The sequence below is a fragment of the Erythrolamprus reginae genome, chromosome 2, assembly GCF_031021105.1.
Source record: "Erythrolamprus reginae isolate rEryReg1 chromosome 2, rEryReg1.hap1, whole genome shotgun sequence".
Taxonomy (NCBI): Eukaryota; Metazoa; Chordata; class Lepidosauria; order Squamata; family Dipsadidae; genus Erythrolamprus; species Erythrolamprus reginae.
Window position 1 is genome coordinate 36879453 of NC_091951.1, and position 18447 is coordinate 36897899.

At 44.7% G+C, this 18447-nt stretch overlaps 2 protein-coding genes across 4 annotated transcripts in view; one reads left to right on the forward strand and one right to left on the reverse strand.

Moving 5' to 3' along the window:
• Positions 1 to 18118, reverse strand: part of DDAH2 (DDAH family member 2, ADMA-independent) — a 73913-nt gene extending 55795 nt beyond the window's left edge. The window contains exon 1 of the mRNA XM_070737821.1: positions 17751 to 18118. The gene's annotated coding sequence lies outside the window, so the exon portion shown is untranslated. The remainder of the gene's footprint in view (positions 1 to 17750) is intronic.
• The window catches only part of LOC139160193 (TNF receptor-associated factor 1-like), a 635213-nt gene that overhangs the window by 88193 nt on the left and 528573 nt on the right, over positions 1 to 18447 (forward strand). The gene's annotated exons all lie outside the window — the stretch shown is intronic.

Consider the following 18447-nt stretch of genomic DNA (forward strand, 5'->3'; position numbering starts at 1 on the left):
TTTTGAAGAAAGAAAAGGGAGGGGCAGCTTGGAGAAAACATTTTGCAGAGAACAACGTGCTTGCAAAGGCACTGAAACGGTGTCTTTTTAAGAAAGAAAAGGGAGGGGCCTTGCCTTTCTTCCTTCCCACTCACCCTTTAGCCTAGCCTTGCTTCTTCCACCCGCCCCCTTTAGCTGCTCCTCTCTGCCCTCTGTTCACCTCCCTTCTAAAGTTTGGGATTTTCCTGAAGGATTTGTAAGCATTATTTGCTTTTACATTGATTCCTATGGGAAACATTGTCTCATCTTACGAACTTTTCACCTTACGAACCTCCTCCTGGAACCAATTAAGTTCGTATGATGAGGTACCACTGTACTTGCGCCCATTTTCAGCAAGAGCCAACCACTGGAGAGAGCTTTGTAATGCTATAAACATGCCTCCTTCACTATCAAGTTCAGGCGGTTCTCAATTTGCAGTTGTAATATAGCCTGGTCCTATTGGTGTGCAGCGCAGGTGCAGTGCTAAAAACCGAAGCAAAAAAACAGCTTCTGCCCATGCACAGAAGCGAAAAACAAGATGGTAGTACCTATAGCCCCGCCAAAAGAGACAGTTTATGGGCGTGTCCAGCCAGCCATCACAGTCGATTCACCGAACGGGAGAACTTCCCTTCTACTGGCTCTATAGAACTGGCAGGAACCAACCTCTCAATCTGTGGACTTCATCTCCCAGAGTTCCTAAGCCAGTCACGTCTGGGGCACCAGGGTAAAGTTAAAACAGCAGCTCCAGAAGATCCAGGAGGTGACTAGCATTGCTGGAAACATTTGATTGCTTCATTCACACTTCTGGGCCAGGGGAAGCATTGCATTGGAGACTTCATCATGCTTTTGGGTGACATACAAGCTGGTATTTGTCACCTTTTGTTGTGGTTAGCTCTGGCCCAGCTCCTGCTCCAAGGACTGTGGGTGTGGGGGAGACATCCACATGCTGCAGGCCAGTTTTGCCCCCAGTGGAATCTGATGATGAAGGCTCCTCTGACCAAGTAGACATGAGTGACAGGGAGGAGGAGAGTGGGGCAGACAGCTCAGAAGGAGATCAATTATCTTGCTCCTCCTTGGATTCAGAACAAGAGTTAATAATACAGCCACACATGCGGAGAGCGATGCATAGGCAACAACAACTGAGAGATTATTATTTATTTATTTATTTATTTATTTATTTATTTATTATTTAGATTTGTATGCCGCCCCTCTCCGCGAACTCGGGGCGGCATACAAATTATCGAAGAAAATGAGGCCATCTGTGGTTGGGTGGGGCTGTGGTAATTAGTGAGGCTGCTATAAAGAGCAGCCTGTGGGTTTGGCCATTGTGGAGGATTATCTGATCGTTGTGTTTCATGACTGCTTTACTGACTGACTTGTTGTGTGTGCTGATTTTTCCCTGCTTTGAAACTAAACCAGAGCAAAGTGTGTTTCACTTTGTGAAAGAAGGACTTTGAATTCCCTCACAGCTGCAAGCTAAATATCACAGGACTGATAAGGGATTTGTATAAATTACCAGTTTGTTTGGAGACGAGTGCTCTTTGCTATACCAAAAGAGGGCTTAGTTTAAGTGAATTTCCATTATAAAGAACATTGTTTTGAATTTCCAAACGTGTGTGTGTCTGAAATTTGTACCTGTGAATTTTTGGGAGGATTCTACCAGAGAGCCCGACAGAACACCTTTTAAACTAAACTGCAGAAAACACGACTTCAGCAACAGAGGGATCAACGCCTGGAATTCACTACCTGACTCTGTTGTTTCTTCCCCAAACCCCAAAATCTTCAATTTCAGATTGTCTACAGTTGACCTCCCCCTTTTTCTAAGAGGTATGTAAGGGGCATGCATAATAATAATAATTAATAATAATAATTTATTAGACTTGTATGTCGCCCCTCTCCGAAGACTCAGGGCAGCTCACAACAACAAAAAACAGTACAGTAGAAATCTAACAATTAAAAACTATGACTAAAACCCCGCTATCATTAAAAAAACAATCAATACAATACAGTCACAACCACACTTAACTCTTAATGGTCAGAAAAGGGGATACATTAATTGCCCCGTGCCTGGCGACATAGATAGGTCTTTAGGGTCTTGCAGAAGGCAAGGAATCTCTGGGGGGAGTTGATTCTAGAGGGCCAGGGCCGCCACAGAGAAGGCTCTTCCCCTAGGCCCCGCCAGACGACATTGTTTAGACGACAGGACCCGGAGAAGGCCAACTTGGTCCCACAGAGTTGGAGTGCACCATTGTGCCTACCATCCCTGTCCTACTGTCTTCTTTTATCATTATTTTATCATTACTTGGTGAGTCAGGGATGCTAATGCGGCCTGCAAGATGGATAAGTTATTTATGAGGACTAGGCTACCCTGATGTATACTTAAGCGTTGTTTCATTGCATTTGAGTTTTTCACCCTGTATTAGCTGCCCAGGGTCCCTATTGTCATGGGGGGGAATCCATGCAAATTGACAGAAATAAATAAATCAGGAGCGACAACTTAGCGAAATAAAACAAAAAATAAAAATGCCGACAGCTACATAAGACTTAAAGGGTTTTTAAAAAAAAAAAAAAAGATTATCTCCCAAATTCATTGATATACAGATAGGATATTTTTAAAAAGAATATGTTTTCAGTTAACGTGGGAGATTAGAGGAGGAAGCGGCCTGAAGAAATGGCCTTATCTCGGTCTCGTGAGCCCCTTCCAGACAAAATACAGTCACAAAAAGAGCTTGCTTTGCAACTCAGCTGTTTTGGCAAAGAACCGATTCATTGCAAAGGCAAAAAAAAACCCTTTTCAGCCCAGGAATCTTGACATCTCCACAGGCCTGCACTCCACCCACGCTTGCGTGCATACACATTTTCCTCATGCAAGCTGAACTATGGAAGTCACCAAGGGAGGTCAGCAGGGGTCAGCATGGGTGGTCACTGTGCAGCTGGACTATTTGGTAAAGGAAATTGGGGCCTCATGGAGCAGAAAGAATTCTGGCTGAAGGGAGCAGGCAGGATGTACTACGGCAGGAAAAAAATTATGATTATATATATGTACACTGCTCAAAAAAAATAAAGAGAACACTTAAATAACACAATATAACTCCAAGTAAATCAAACTTCTGTGAAATCAAACTGTCCACTTGGGAAGCAACATTGATTGACAATCAATTTCAGATGCTGTTGTGCACATTCAACTTTGTACAGAACAAAACATTCAATGAGAATATTTCATCCATTCAGATCTAGGATGGGTTATTTGAGTGTTCCCTTTATTTTTTTCTTAGTGTTCCCTTTATTTTTTTATTTATATGCATATATAAAACAAGATGTAAGATATAAAGATATATCTTTAAAGATATATATATGGCTAGCGGATGAGGCTAGAACAAGGCCGAAATAGTGCTATCCTAATCTCCCTTAATTTTAAACCTACAAACACCTCTACTTATGAACTTTTCTAGATAAGAACCTGTTGTTGAAGATTTTTTTTGCCTCTTCTCAAGAACCATTTTCCACTTACAAACCCGAGCCTCCAAAACTGTAACCAGAAAAGGCAGGGAGAAGCCTCTGTGGGGCCTCTGTAGGAATCTCCTGGGAGGAAACAGGGCCGGGAAAAGCGGGGAGAAGCCTCCATGGGGCCTCTTTAGGTATCTCCTGGGAGGAAACAGGGCCTCCACCCTCCCTGTGGTTTCCCCAATCACAGACATTTGCTTTTACATTGATTCCTATGAGAAAAATTGCTTCTTCTTACAAACTTTTCTACTTAAAGACCTGGTCACGGAACGAATTAAGTTCATACATAGAGGTACCACTGTATATCTTTAAAGTTTATTGCTGGAGAAAGAGGGAGACGCAGAAAACCTAGAAGAAAGAAAAGGAAAGTGACAGGATAAACAAACTCAAACAGAAAGAACCACCCGTCCACGGCAGCCTCTGTAGAATATAAGATAAACATGGGTATTTGGGGGCAGAGAGCCCCAAAAATGGTCCCTCATCTCTTAGAGAATCCTATATGGCAAAATCTGTGACAAGAGAATGTGAGGTAAGTGCCGAGAATGTTAAACGCTCTTGTGGTTTATAAAGGAGGCAGAAGCTGAAGGAGAAACTTCCTCCCACTGAGTTTATCCAGATGTTTATCCATTCCACCAAGATTAGGGGAAAGAAGCCATAACTCATAGAACATAGAATCATTGTGCTGAGAGGGACATTGGAGGTCTTCTGCTCAAGGAGACCTTATACCAGTGATGGCGAACCTTTTTCAGGTCAGGTGCCAAAAGGGTATGTGCACGTACGATAGCGTGTATGCAGGTGCCCACACCCATAATGCAATACCCTCCCCCCACACACGCACGCGCACAACCCATGCACTGTCCCCCACATGGGCACAGCCCTCAGTGAATCCTCTGGACTTCCGGTAGGCCTGTTGGGTTGTTTTTCACTCTCCACAGGGTTCAGGAAGGCCTCCTGAAGCGTGGGGATGGCGAAAAATGGCCCAACGGGTCAACCCAAAGTTCTGAAACGAAATCAAAGTGGAGCTGCCCTACTATTTATCTTCAGATAGTTGCAACTAGGCCTCCCACACCTCAGTCCATTTCTTCTGCAGTTGTCAGAGCTTTTCTGAAGGCCTCTGTAGCCGATAACAGCACTCCGGGTCGATCTGGAGCTCTGTTATCGGCTGCAAAGGCCTTCAGAAAAGCCTTGCCTGCTGCAGAAGAAATAGGTCGAGGTGTGGGAGGCCTGGCTGCAACTGTCCAAAGCCGAATAAGACTCACACAAGTGAACTTCCGACGGGCCTGTTGCGCCTTTTCTTCAGACCTCGGGCTTCAGGAGACTTTCCTGAAGCCTGAGGAGAGTGAAAATGGCCAAAATGGGGAGAAGAGCCTTCTCTGTGGCGGCCCCAGCCCTCTGGAACCAACTCCCCTCAGAGATTAGAATTGCCCCCACCCTCCTTGCCTTTCATAAACTTCTCAAAACCCACCTCTGCCGTCAGGCATGGGGGAATTGAAATATCTTCCCCAGGCCTATATAATTTATGTATGGTGTGTTGTGTGCATGTTTTTTTAAATTATGGATTTTTAACTTCGTATGTATTAGATTTATTTATTTATTTATTTATTTATTACTTGGATTTGTATGCCGCCCCTCTCCGAAGACTCGGGGCGGCTCACAACATGTAAAAAGACAAATCATAAGTAATCAACAATTTAAAATTTTAAAGATTTAAAAAACCCCACAAACTAACAGACTCACACACAAGCATACCATATATAAATTCAACGTGCCCAGAGGGGGGGATGTTTCAATTCCCCCATGCCTGACGGCAAAGGTGGGTTTTAAGAAGTTTACGGAAGGCAGGAAGAGTAGGGGCAGTTCTAATCTCCGGGGGGAGTTGGTTCCAGAGGGCCGGTGCCGCCACAGAGAAGGCTCTTCCCCTGGGGCCCGCCAACCGACATTGCTTAGTTGACGGGACCCGGAGAAGGCCCACTCTGTGGGACCTAATTGGTCGCTGGGATTCGTGCGGCAGGAGGCGGTCTCGGAGATATTCTGGTCCAGTGCCATGAAGGGCTTTAAAGGTCATAACCAACACTTTGAATTGTGACCGGAAACTGATCGGCAGCCAGTGCAGACTGCGGAGTGATGGTGAAACATGGGCATTCCTGGGTAAGCCCATGACTGCTCTCGCAGCTGCATTCTGCACGATCTGGAGTTTCCGAACACTTTTCAAAGGTAGCCCCATGTAGAGAGCATTACAGTAGTCGAACCTCGAGGTGATGAGGGCATGAGTGACTGTGAGCAGTGAGTCCCGGTCCAGATAGGGCCGCAACTGGTGCACCAGGCGAACCTGGGCAAACGTCCCCCTCGCCACAGCTGCGAGATGTTGTTCTAATGTGAGCTGTGGATCGAGGAGGACGCCCAAGTTGCGGACCCTCTCTGAGGGGGTCAATAATTCCCCCCCCAGGGTAATGGACGGACAGATGGAATTGTCCTTGGGAGGCAAAACCCACAGCCACTCCGTCTTATCCGGGTTGAGTTTGAGTCTGTTGACACCCATCCAGGCCCCAACAGCCTCCAGGCACTGGCACATCACTTTCACTGCTTCGTTGGCTGGACATGGGGTGGAGATGTATAACTGGGTATCAGATCTGAGGGGGCTTCTCTGAATATGCATTGCTCAAAATATTCTGCCATGTTAGGAGACTCGCAGGATAGATTTGGACAGAGATAAAATTCTGTATTCAAAATTACATTTAACAACCACTGTTTATTAACTTGCACAGTTATACATATTTACTGATTAATTTTGCAAAAGGATCCAGCAACCAATACCCTACTAACATTTTCATGTTGCCAAGTTATCTGGTTAGCAACTGTGATTGTCACATTCATTGTTTCAGTGTCAATCAGGTAAGCCTACTGGGTTAATACATTTCTTTAAGCTATGGGTTACCGTATTTTTCGGAGTATAAGACGCACTTTTTCCTCCCTAAAAGTGGCTGATAATTTGGGTGTGTCTTATACTATGAACGTATTTTCTCAGCCATAACTAGCTCTTCTCAGCTCTTATCTTGCAAGCTCTTTCATTGTTACTCTCTGCAAAGAATGTTTTCTAAGCCCTAAGTTTTTGCAGGGTTTTTTCCATTGCTCTACTTGCTCATTTATTTCCATGTGCTAATGATTTTCCCAGCTCTTGCTGGCTTGCAAGCTCTTTCATTGTTACTCCCTCCGAATAAAGATTTTTTTAAAGCCAGGGGATAAAATAATGTGCTGAAGCTCGCCAGACTAAGGACGCTAGCCAGATCAATACCTGGTAAGCAGATTCTTTTTCCTATTTTCCTCCCCAAAAAATAAGGTGCATCTTATACTCCCCAAAATACGGTACTTAAGTTATGGTTTGCTGAGCAAGCCACTCTCCTGGTTCAATCCTAAAGCTATGCCCTAAACCATGATTTACTTATTGCCATGACTAGTTCCCTACATCATTCTAGGCCAGGGGTAGCAAACTCGAGTTTATCAAGGGCTACCTTACAGGGTTGGGGTGGGCGTAGCCAGCTTGGGGTCAGTTGTTTCAGGAGGCGCCTGTGCCAGCAAAAACGGGCCCCTTAAGCTCTGTTTCCAGCCTCCTGTGGAAATGGAGCTTGAGAGACCTGAACATGGCCCTATCAAGCTCCGTTTTCGCTGGCAGAGGTACCGGGGGCTGGCCCTTCACTGTTTCCAAGGCAACTCTGTGGGCGGGATCTAAGAATCCCGCGGGCCGGATCCCCCTCCCCCCAGCCTTGAGTTTGACAACCCTGTTCTAGGCCTAATAAATGATACTACATTTCTTTAAAGATAATACATTTATTTAAGCTTTGGGCGACTTCATTTATCGTTTGCTGAGCAAACCAGTCTTCTGGTTCACACGTAACGCAACACCCCAAACCATGGCTTACTTATTACAGTCACTACTTCCCTACATTATTCTAGGCCAAACAAATGATGTTATACTTTAAGACAATATTGTAAGGTAACATTGAGCCGGGGGGGGCAGTGGTTAGAATGCAGTATTGCAGGTTAACTCTGCTCCCTGTCACCAGTTCAATCCTGACCTGCTCAAGGTTGTCTCAGCTTTCCATCCTGCTGAGGTGGATAAAATGAGGACCCAGATTGTTGGGGGAATTATGCTGACTCTGTAAACCCCTTAGAGAGGGCTGGAAAGCACTGTGAATATAAGTATCTATTGCTGTTGCTATTGTTAAAATCTGAAGCTAAAATCCGGAAAGATCTGGGCCATAATTGAGTGATAGAATACCTGTTTTATGTGCAGAATGTTCCAGGTTAATGCCCAGCATCTCCAGATAACCCTGGTAAAAATTCCTATCTCAAACCTAGCAAGGTTTGTAATGTAACATTTTATTCGCGTTGGCGCTGCATATTCTCAAAGCTAAACATACCCTAATCCAGAATTTTTTTTCTTGGTTTCTAGACCCTTTTCCATTTTCACAGCCTTCTCCAGATACATTCCAGTTTGTCAAGTGGCACATACTTCCAGCCATTTAGGGATAATCACTAGAGCTCACTTCTGAATGCTAACGCTATTGGAAAGCTCAACAACTAAACCCTCTATTCCAGATGTATTGAGACTCTTATATTGAGACTCTAGAAAAAGTACAGAGAAGAGCAACAAGGATAATTAGGAGACCGTAGGCTAAAACCTATGAAGAATGGTTGCAACAACTGAGCATGGCTAGTTTAATGAAATGAAGGACCAGGGGGAGACATGATAGCAGTGTTCCAATATCTCAGAGGGGTTGCCACAAAGAAGGAGTCAACCTATTCTCCAAAGCACCTGAGGGTAGAACAAGAAGCAATGGGTGGAAACTAAACAAGGAGAGAATTAACTTAGAACTAAGGAGACATTTCCTGACAGTCAGAACAATTAATCAGTGGAACAGCTTGCCTCCAGAAGTTGTGAATGCTCCCAACACTGAACATTTTTAAGAGGTTGGATAACCATCTGTCTGAATTAGTACAGTGGTACCTTGTGATATGAACCCCTCGCCATACGAACAACCCGAGATACGAACCCTGGGTTCCGTAATATTTTGCCTCTGCTTACGAACTTTTTCTGTCTTATGAACCCACTGCCGCCGAGAAGCCCCGCCGCCCGGCTGTCGCTTTTTGAAACAGCCGGGGGGCTTCTCGGCGTCCTCCTGAACCCGAATGCCAAACCCAAACTTTTGCCGAACTTACGGGTTCGGCGTTCGGGAGGATACCGAGAAGCCCCGCCACCCGACTGTCGCTTTTTGAAACAGCTGGGGGTCTTTTTGGCATCCCTCCTGAACCCGAACACCAAACCCAAACTTCCGGGTTCGGCGTTCGGGAGGCCGCCGAGAAGCCTTCCAGCTGTTTCAAAAGACAACAGCCGGGCGGCGGGGCTTCTCGGCGGCCTCCCGAATGCCGAACCCGGAAGTTTGGCAAAAGTTCGGGTTCAGGAGGCCGCCAAGAAGCTCCGCCACCCGGCTGTCATCTTTTGAAACAGCCGGGGGGGCTTCTCAGCATCCTCCTGAACCTGAACGCCAAGCCCGAACTTCCGGATTTGGCATTCGGGAGGCCGCCGAGAAGCCCCCCCGGCTGTTTCAAAAGGTGACAGCCGGGCGGCGGGGGCTTCTCGGCGTCCACCCGAACCTGAACTTTTGCCGAACTTCCGGGTTCAGCATTGGGAGAACGCTGAGAAGCGCCCGGCTGTTTCAAAAGGTGACAGCCGGGCGGTGGCGTTTTTTTTTGTGAACTTTTTGCCTTACAAACCTCCCCCGGGAACCAATTACATTTGTAAGACGAGGTATTACTGTATAGGATTTCCTGCCTAAGCAAGGGGCTGGACTAAAAGACCACCAAGTCCCTTCCAACTCTGTTGTTGTTATTATTATTAGATCTCTCACATGGGGGAAAACAGGTGTAGAACAGAGATGGGGAATGTTGGCCCTTTTGTGGCTTGCGGACTTCAACTCCCAGAATTCCTGAGCTAACCATGCTGGCTCTGGAATTCTGGGAGTTGAAGTCCACAAGTCATAATGGGGCCCATCGTTTCCCATCTCTGGCAAATGGAAGAATGTGAAGACCAAGCCCAAAGGACTCTGGGAGACACACTCTTAAGTCTTCTCTCTGTTGATAAGGAACATAAGAAGGCAACTCAGTGACCCAGCAAGAACATATGAGTTTTGTCTTACCCATAAGCCTCTTTCAGTCCAAACCACTTTGAGTGGGGAAAAAACTCAGGGCTTATTCTCACTTCCCATGTAAATCACCCATTTAACCTTCATGCTCCAGAGATACCAATAGACTGGTTCTCCGTTATTTACGGCTGATGTTACAATTGGGCTCTTTATCACCCAATGCGAACAGTCAGGTAAGTTTATCAAGAAGCAGTTTTTCTAATCAACCACGAGGTGACTCCAGGACAGCCACGCTGGACATACAAATGAACATTCAACTCACCCCAACAGGAATCATAAAACAAAGATGCAATCAAGAGGAGCAAAAAGGCGATGGAGCTGAAATGAGAAAAAGTCCTCTAGGCAGAGCACAAACCTTGTCAAGGAAAGAAATATATATTGTTTCTTTCCTTTGCTGCAGAACTCTCTCCCATCTTCTCTGGACCAGTTACTTTTCCATTTTGTTTTCAGTCCACAGCCTAATTTCTCTACCTCTTTGCTAAGGAAAAAAAACGAATGGAATTCATAGCCAGGGAGTTCTTTCCTTCCTTTTGGTCTGGTTTGGTCATGGAAAGGGAAGGAAATTGGCCATGTGGGATCAGGAATAATCAACCTTGGACATTGCATGTTTAACGGGGGGGGGAGAGAAAGAAAGAGGGAGGGAGGAAGGAAGGAAACAAGAGAGAAAGAAAACAGAAGAAATGAAACAAGAGAAAGAAAACAAGAAAGAAAGACAGAAAGAGAAAGAAAGAAAAGAGAAAGAGAAAGAAAGAAAAGAGAAAGAGAAAAGAGAAAGAAAGAAAGAAAAAGAGAAAGAAAACAAGAGATAAAGATAAAGAAAGAGGAGAGAAGAAAGAAGAGAGAGAGAAAGAGTGACAAAGGGAGGGAGGGGAGGGAGGAAGAAGAGAGAGAAAGAAAACAGAAGAAAGAAAACAAGAGAAAGAAAACAAGAAAGAAAGACAGAAAGAGAAAGAAAGAAAAGAAAAGAAAAAGAAAGAAAAAGAGAAGAGAAAGAAGAAAGAAAAAGAGAAAAAAAACATGGGAGAGAGAGAAAGATAAAGAAAGAGGAGAGAAGAAAGGAGAGAGAAAGAGTGACAAAGGGAGGAGGGAGGGAGGAATTGCATCCAAGACAAATATAAGACCTTTTTGCTTCTAAGGATGCATCTTTTGCATTTTAATTTAACAACCTTCGTTGTAGAAGGCCACTTCAAAGATTCCGCTGAGCCCAAACCAAGGCACAGATTTTATGGCATTATTCTTCATCTTCTTTGTGGGTTTGTCCACCCCACATTTTAACCTCATTATGAATGTATGTTACAGTGAATTAAGAAGATCCCTTCAAAGCCCATCCAGTGAGTTTCAATGCTGAGTGGGGGCAAAAATCTGGATCCGTCCATGACCTCTTTTATCTCCAGACAATAGGATTACCAACCTGCTGACTCAAGTGGTCAGAGTTACAGTCAGATGCTACTGGATTGGCACCAGGTTGGGGGGGGACCCAAGCAGCTTTTAAGTGACAGTTCGTTTTGCACATAGCAAGCTCAGATTCATCTTTAATATTTGCCATCCCACTTTTTCTTCCAACTTTGAACACCGAAGCAACTAACGCAATCATGTCAAAATAGCTATGGCGGCGATATTAATTCCCTAAAACTAAATCCCACAATCGACTACAATCCTTTGATTAAAAAGCTTAGAACTACATCGCCTTAAACACAACCTAAGCATAGCCCATAAAATCATATGCTTCAACGTCCTTCCTGTCAATGACTACTTCAGCTTCAACCACAACAACACACAAGCATACAACAGATACAAACTTAAACTAAACTGCTCCAAACTCGATTGCAGGAAATATGTCTTCAGTAACCGAGTAGTTGATGCATGGAACTCACTACCAGACTCTGTAGTATAATCTGGTAACCCCCAAAACTTTATCCTTAGACTATCCACTATTGACCTCTCCCAATTCCTAAGAGGTCTGTAAGGGGGCATTCATAAGTGCACCAGCGTGCCTTCCATCCCCTGTCCTTAATGTTCTTTAATTTTACTAGCTGCATGTATTTTAATATTATTATTTTTAAAACTTTTTTCAAATGTTTGACTTTTATTAGTATCATGTATCTTAATATTATCATATCTTCACTTGACAAAAACAAATATAAACAAACAAACAAGTAAATAAATATATAGAATGCTGGTGAGACCACATTTGGAATACTGTGTTCAGTTCTGGAGACCTCACCTACAAAAAGATATTGACAAAATTGAACGGGTGCAAAGACAGGCTACAAGAATGGTGGAAGGTCTTAAGCATAAAAAGTATCAGGAAAGACTTAATGAACTCAATCATTATAGTCTGGAGGACAGAAGGAAAAGGGGGGACATGATCGAAACATTTAAATATATTAAAGGGTTAAATAAGGTCCAGGAGGGAAGTGTTTTTAATAGGAAAGCGAACACAAGAACAAGGGGACACAATCTGAAGTTAGTTGGGGGAAAGATCAAAAGCAACATGAGAAAATATTATTTTACTGAAAGAGTAGTAGATCCTTGGAACAAACTTCCAGCAGACATGGTAGATAAAGCCACAGTAACTGAATTTAAACATGCCTGGGATAAACATATATCCATCCTAAGATAAAATACAGAAAATAGTATAAGGGCAGACTAGATGGACCATGAGGTCTTTTTCTGCCGTCAGACTTCTATGTTTCTATGTTTCTATAAATAAATAAATAGATAGTGAAATTTCAAAAGCCTCTTTATTGCCATTAATCCAGAGATGTCCAACTACCACCCCCCCCCCCAAAAAAACCCCCTTCTGTAAGTAGGATGTGGCTTCCAAGATAGAAACTCGATCGTGGTACCAAATGCACAGGAAATTAAAATCAACTTCATACCATTCCACCACTCCAGTAAATAGTCCTGAAACAAAAGACGCAGCACATACTATAATCAAGAACAGACTGCCTTAATGCTTTCCGCTCCAGAAAGCAGCCTCTGTAGCTAAGATGACAGGATACACCCTTGAAGTGAAAAAGTTCACCCTCGCAGCCAAGAAAGGAAACCCTGGAAAATTATTGGACACTGGGCAACATTAAACACTGCTTAAAAAAAATAAAGGGGACACTTAAACAACACAATATAACTCCAAGCAAATCAAACTTCTATGAAATCAAACTGTGCACTACTTAGGAAGCAACACTGACTGGCAATCAGTTTCACATGCTGTTGTGCACATTCAATTTTGTACAGAACAAAGTATTCAATGAGAATATTTCATTCATTCAGATCTAGGATGTGTTATTTGAGTGTTCCCTTTATTTATTTTTTTCAGCAGTGTACAAGGCCAGCTTCAGCCTTATATAATGGTTTGTGCCCAGCTTCGTTTCGGAAGATGTGTGAATCCAGCACTAACTTTCCTTGCTCTTTCCGATGAAGGTGGAAGATTAAATCTGGGACCCTTTGCAGAACATAAAAGTTTCTTAAACACTCCTTAGCCCTCAAGCTAGCTTTGGATCTTCTCATCAAGTATGTCTGCTCCTTTTACCTGGGCATAGCCATGATTTCTTCCACTTTACTAACTACAATTGGTTGTCCATCTCAGCTACAGTCTTTTCCCTTTGTTCTCTTCTAGGCTGGAAATTCAAAAGACCCACCACTATTCTTGGACATCCTCATGCCCAGCAAATGTATCTCCAAGTTCTTGCTTCCTCCCTCCCTCAAAGGAATCCAGCAAGTCCTTCCCCGATAATAACACCAGCTTTGTGCTTGGACGATTTCAGAGTCCTAATGGATTGATGGTTGGATGGCCAATTGCTCGACAGACTTCAAAGATACTGAGTCACAATTTTCATCACCCCGCCAACTTTGGCTGGGAAAATAGAATAGAATAGAGTAGAGTAGAATAGAATACTTTATTGGCCAAGTGTGATTGGACACACAAGGACTTGGTCTTTGGTACACATGCTCTCAGTATACACAAAAGAAAAGATACATTTGTCAAGAATCATGAGGTACAACATTTAATGATTGACAGCTGGCATTCAATGTGACTAGAGAACACTGGTGGAGAAGGACTAGTTAGGAGAAGAAGAGAAGATTGGGCAAGGAGCCGGCACTCTAATCTGTGAATTGGGTAGGTCCAGTTTAATGAAAAGAAGGACCTGGGGAGACATGATAGCAGTGTTCCAATATCTCAGGGGTTGCCACAAAGAAGGAGTCAACCTATTCTCCAAAGCACCTGAGGGTAGAACAAGAAGCAATGGGTGGAAACTAAACAAGGAGAGAATCAGTTTAGAACTAAGGAGAAATTTCCTGAGTTAATTCATCAGTGAAATGACTTGCCTTCATACGCTGTAAATGTATTTATTATTTATTAACTGGATTTGTATGCCACCCCTTTCTGAGGATTCTGGAGTACTTCCAACACTGGGAGTTTTCAAAAAGAGAATGGATATCATTTGTCTGAAATGTTATAGGGTTTCCACCCTGAGTAAGAGGATGGACTAGAACAGTGATTTTCAACCTTTTTTGAGCCGCGGCACATTTTTTTACATTTACAAAATCCTGGGGCACACCACCAACCAAATTAACACAAAATGACACCCTAAGACACTCTCCTCTCTTTTTCCATCCCTGTCTCCTCCCTCCCCTGTGTGTGTGTGTATACATACACACTCTTGAACTATTTTCAAAAACAGGTGAGGGATGAGGGGTTTTTCTCTCTTATTCTTTGGGTGCTTTTTATCATATGCTTTAAATCAAGAGTCACTTCTCTCTTTCTTTTGTTTCTCTCTCTCCTCTCATTCTCGGTTTCAATTATTTTCTCATTTCTCTTTTTTCTTCCCCCCTTTTTCTCTCATTTCTTTCTCTCTCCCTTCCTCTCCTTTTCTCTCTCTCTCTCTTGCTTTCTTTCTCTCTTGCTTTCTTTCTCTCTCACTCTTGCTTTCTCTCTCTCACTTGCTTTCTTTCTCTCTTGCTTTCTTTTCTCTCTCTTTCGCTCTCTCTTGCTTGCTTTCTCTCACTCGCTTTCTCTCTCTTGCTTTTCTTTCTCTCTCTTGCTTTCTCTCTCTCTCACTCTCTTTTTCTCTTGCTTTCTTTCTCTCTCTTTCTCTAACTCTCTCACTCTCTCTCTTTCAGCAAAAAGTTGCGAGACTGGAACCTGAGCTTCCTTCTTCGCGGCACACCTGACCATGTCTCGCGGCACACTAGTGTGCCACGGCACACTGGTTGAAAAACACTGGACTAGAAGACCTCCAAGGTCCCTTCAAACTCTTGTTATTCTGTTATTCCCCCTGAAAACTTCTGTTGGGCTTCTTCCGATCCATCCCTGATGAAAAAGACATGCCTACAGTGTCTCACTTGAGTGGTCCCACTCTCTTCCCCACCACTCAGCTCAAATCTCCCCCCTCCTGCCCCAGGAAGAAATACACTCTTTTCTGGCAAGCAGGCCAAATAAGATCTTCAAGACTCAAGAGCCTGTAGCCTCCATCCCACCAGGGCTGGACACATCTCCAGCTCACTTAGGAAAGGCTTAATGAACTCAATCTGTATAGTCTGGAAGACAGAGGGAAAAGGGGGGACATGATCGAAACATTTAAATATGTTAAAGGGTTAAATAAGGTCCAGGAGGGAAGTGTTTTTAATAGGAAAGTGAACATAAGAACAAGGGGACACAATCTGAAGTTAGTTGGGGGAAAGATCAAAAGCAACGTGAGAAAATGTTATTTTACTGAAAGAGTAGTAGATGCTTGGAACAAACTCCCAGCAGACGTGGTTGATAAATCCACAGTAACTGAATTTAAACATGCCTGGGATAAACATAGATCCACCCTAAGATAAAATACAGGAAATAGTATAAGGGCAGACTAGATGGATCATGAGGTCTTTTTCTGCCCTCAGTCTTCTATGTTTCTATGTTTCACTCCCTTTTCTTAAACTCAAATAAATCAGAATAGAGCTAGAGGGGACCTTGGAGGTCCTCTAGGCCAGCCCCCTGCATAATTCAATTCAATACAATACAATTTATTAGATTTCTATGCCGCCCCTCTCCGAAGACTCGGGGCGGCTCACAACAATAATAAAAACAATATTCCAGCGAAAACAAATCTAATATTAAAAAACACATAAAACCCTATCATATTTTTTAAAAACAAACAACATATACATACACAAACATAAATATAAAAAAACAGGAGACCCTACCATCTCAGGCAGTCCCTTTTTGAAAATTCCAGTGAGGAAGCACTCAAGAGTCACAACCTCTGAAGGCAAAGCTGCTCCACTTAGTTAATTGGTTAATTAACCAATTAATTCCACAGGTTAATCGCCCATCAATTAGTCTCTCCTCACCCCACCTGGGTTTAGTGTTCCTTTCCCTGCCGGTTCAAGATAGATACTGGAAGGGGCCTTGGGAGGTCTTCTAGTCTCAAGCAGAAGAGCCTATACTATGTCAGACAAGTGACTGTCCAGTCTCTTCTTTAAAATCTCCAGGGATGAAGCACCCACAACTTCTGAAGGCTTGTCCCACTACTCCCACTGATTGTCTTCATTGTTAGGAAGCTTCTCTTTAAATTCCAGGTTGCTTCTCTCTTTTAAATAGTTTCCCTCCATTGTTTCTTCTCTGGCCTTCTGGTGCCTTGGGAAATAAATTCCCCCCTCCCCTCTTTGTGGCATCATCTCAAATATCAGAACATTTCTATCTTGTCACCCCTCTAGACGAGCCAAACCCAAATCCTACTACCAGTCTTCATATGTTTTAGTCTTCAGGCCTTTAATCATTTTAGTTGCTCTTCTCTGGCATTTTTTCCAAAGTCTCTACTACTACTACTATTACTTTTCTTTCTTTCTTTCTTTCTTTGTCTTTTTTTCTCCTTCATTCCTTCTTTCCTTCCTCCCCCTCCCTTTTCTTTCTTTCTTTCTTTCTTTCTTTTTCTTCCTTTCTTTTTTCTCCTTTCTTTCTTTTCTTCCTCCTCACCCTCCCTCCCTCTTCTTTCTTTCTTTTTCTTTCTTTCCCCCACTCTCTTTCTTTCTTTCCTCCTCTTTTTTTCTCCTTCCTTCCTTCTTTCCTTCCTCCTCTCCCTTCCTCTTCTTTCTTTCCCTTTCTTTCCTTTTCTTTCTTTCCCTCGCTCTCTTTCTTCCTCTTTCTTTTTTCTTCTTCCTTCCTTCTTTCCTTCCTCCCCTCCCTCCCTCTTCTTTCTTTCTTCTTTTCTTTCCCTCTCTTTCTCTTTCTTTCCTCCTTTCTTTCATTTTTGTCCTCCCTCCCTTCCTTCTTTCCTTCCTCCCCTCCCTTCCTGTTCTTTCTTTCTTTCTCTTTCTTTCTTTCTTTCCTCCTCTTTCTTTCCTTGCCTCTCTCTTTCTCCTTCCTCCTTTCTTTCATTTTTCTCCTTCCTTCTTTCATTCCTCCTCTCCCTTCCTCTTCTTGCTTTCCTCCTCTTTCTTTCCCTCTCTTTTTTCTCCTTCCTTCCTTCTTTCTTTCCCTCCTTCCCTCTACTGTCTTTCCTTCCCTCTCTCTCTCTTTCTTTCTCCTTCCTTCCTTTTTCCCTTCCTTCCTTCTTCCCTTCCCTCCTCCTCCTCCTCCTCCTTCTTACCTGGTGACCCAAACTGGATGCAGAATTCCAGGTGTAGCGTTACACTCAAAGCGCTACACCTACTTGGCAGAGATTTCGATTCTCTGCCTCCGTTTATGCAACCGAGGGCTGCCGTTTGTAGGAATCCCTCCCTCCCTCCCCGAGAGTGAGACAGCCCACCCCCTCTTAAGCCATTACAAGACTCGCTCCGCTGCGCGTCTCCCCCAAATCTCTTCTCCCCCCCCCAAGGAAGACCACCCCTCTTCCGGGACCCGGGCAAGGCAGCTTTTCCACCAAGCTGGGGTGGGTGGGGGGAGAAAGAGAGCCGCGGAGTCGGGGATCCCCCGCCCCACCCACCAGCCGGCGGTCCCGAGGCTCCCCTCACTCCCACTCCGTGCACCGTCCCTCCCCCGCCAAACTCTGCCTTCCCCTCCCGCGGGACCCCGCGCCAGCCCCGCCACTCCCCCCTTCTTACCGCTCCTTCGACGAGTCCATTCACCGGAGAGTCCCGCCGTCGGCTCCTCTCCTTTTCCCCCCTCCCTTCTTCTCGCTTGGCGACTCCAGAGGAGAGTAAAAGGGGGGGGGGGGACGACACGAGACGAGACTCCCCTTCTTGGAGATTCAATTTCTCTTTCTTATCCGGACCGGAGCTCCTTTTCTCGTCCGTCCGCCCGCCCGCCCGCCGCTTTTCCCTTCAGCAGCCTGACTGAGGCTGGGCAACGGGGAAGGGCCGGCCCCCTTTTACTCCCCCCTCCCTCCTTTTTTCCAAAGCAGGGGCGGCGGTGTGTGTGTGAGGGGGGGAGGAAAGCGACGGCTTCGCCTTGGCAGGTTCTGGTCGCGCGCGGGAGGGGGGCGGCGGCGGCGGCGGGAGGGGGAGCGCATTGTCTGGAGGCTGGGGGCGGGGAGGGGGCGCGACTCCGGCAAGCCCCTCCCCTCCGTGGCTTCTTCCAAAGCAAAACTCCCGCCTCTTTCCCTCCCCCACCCCACCCACCCATCCACTCCCCACTTCCAGGCGGAGATCCAAGAATGGACGCCTCTTGCGGCGTGGGAAGAGCGAGAAAGGCGTTTTTCCCTTCGCGGAATGGGAGAGATCGGGCGGGGAGTGGATCCAGAACTAAGGAATCTGTTTGGCGTCTGGGGGAATTGTGTGTGTTGGGGGGGGAAGGGATGGT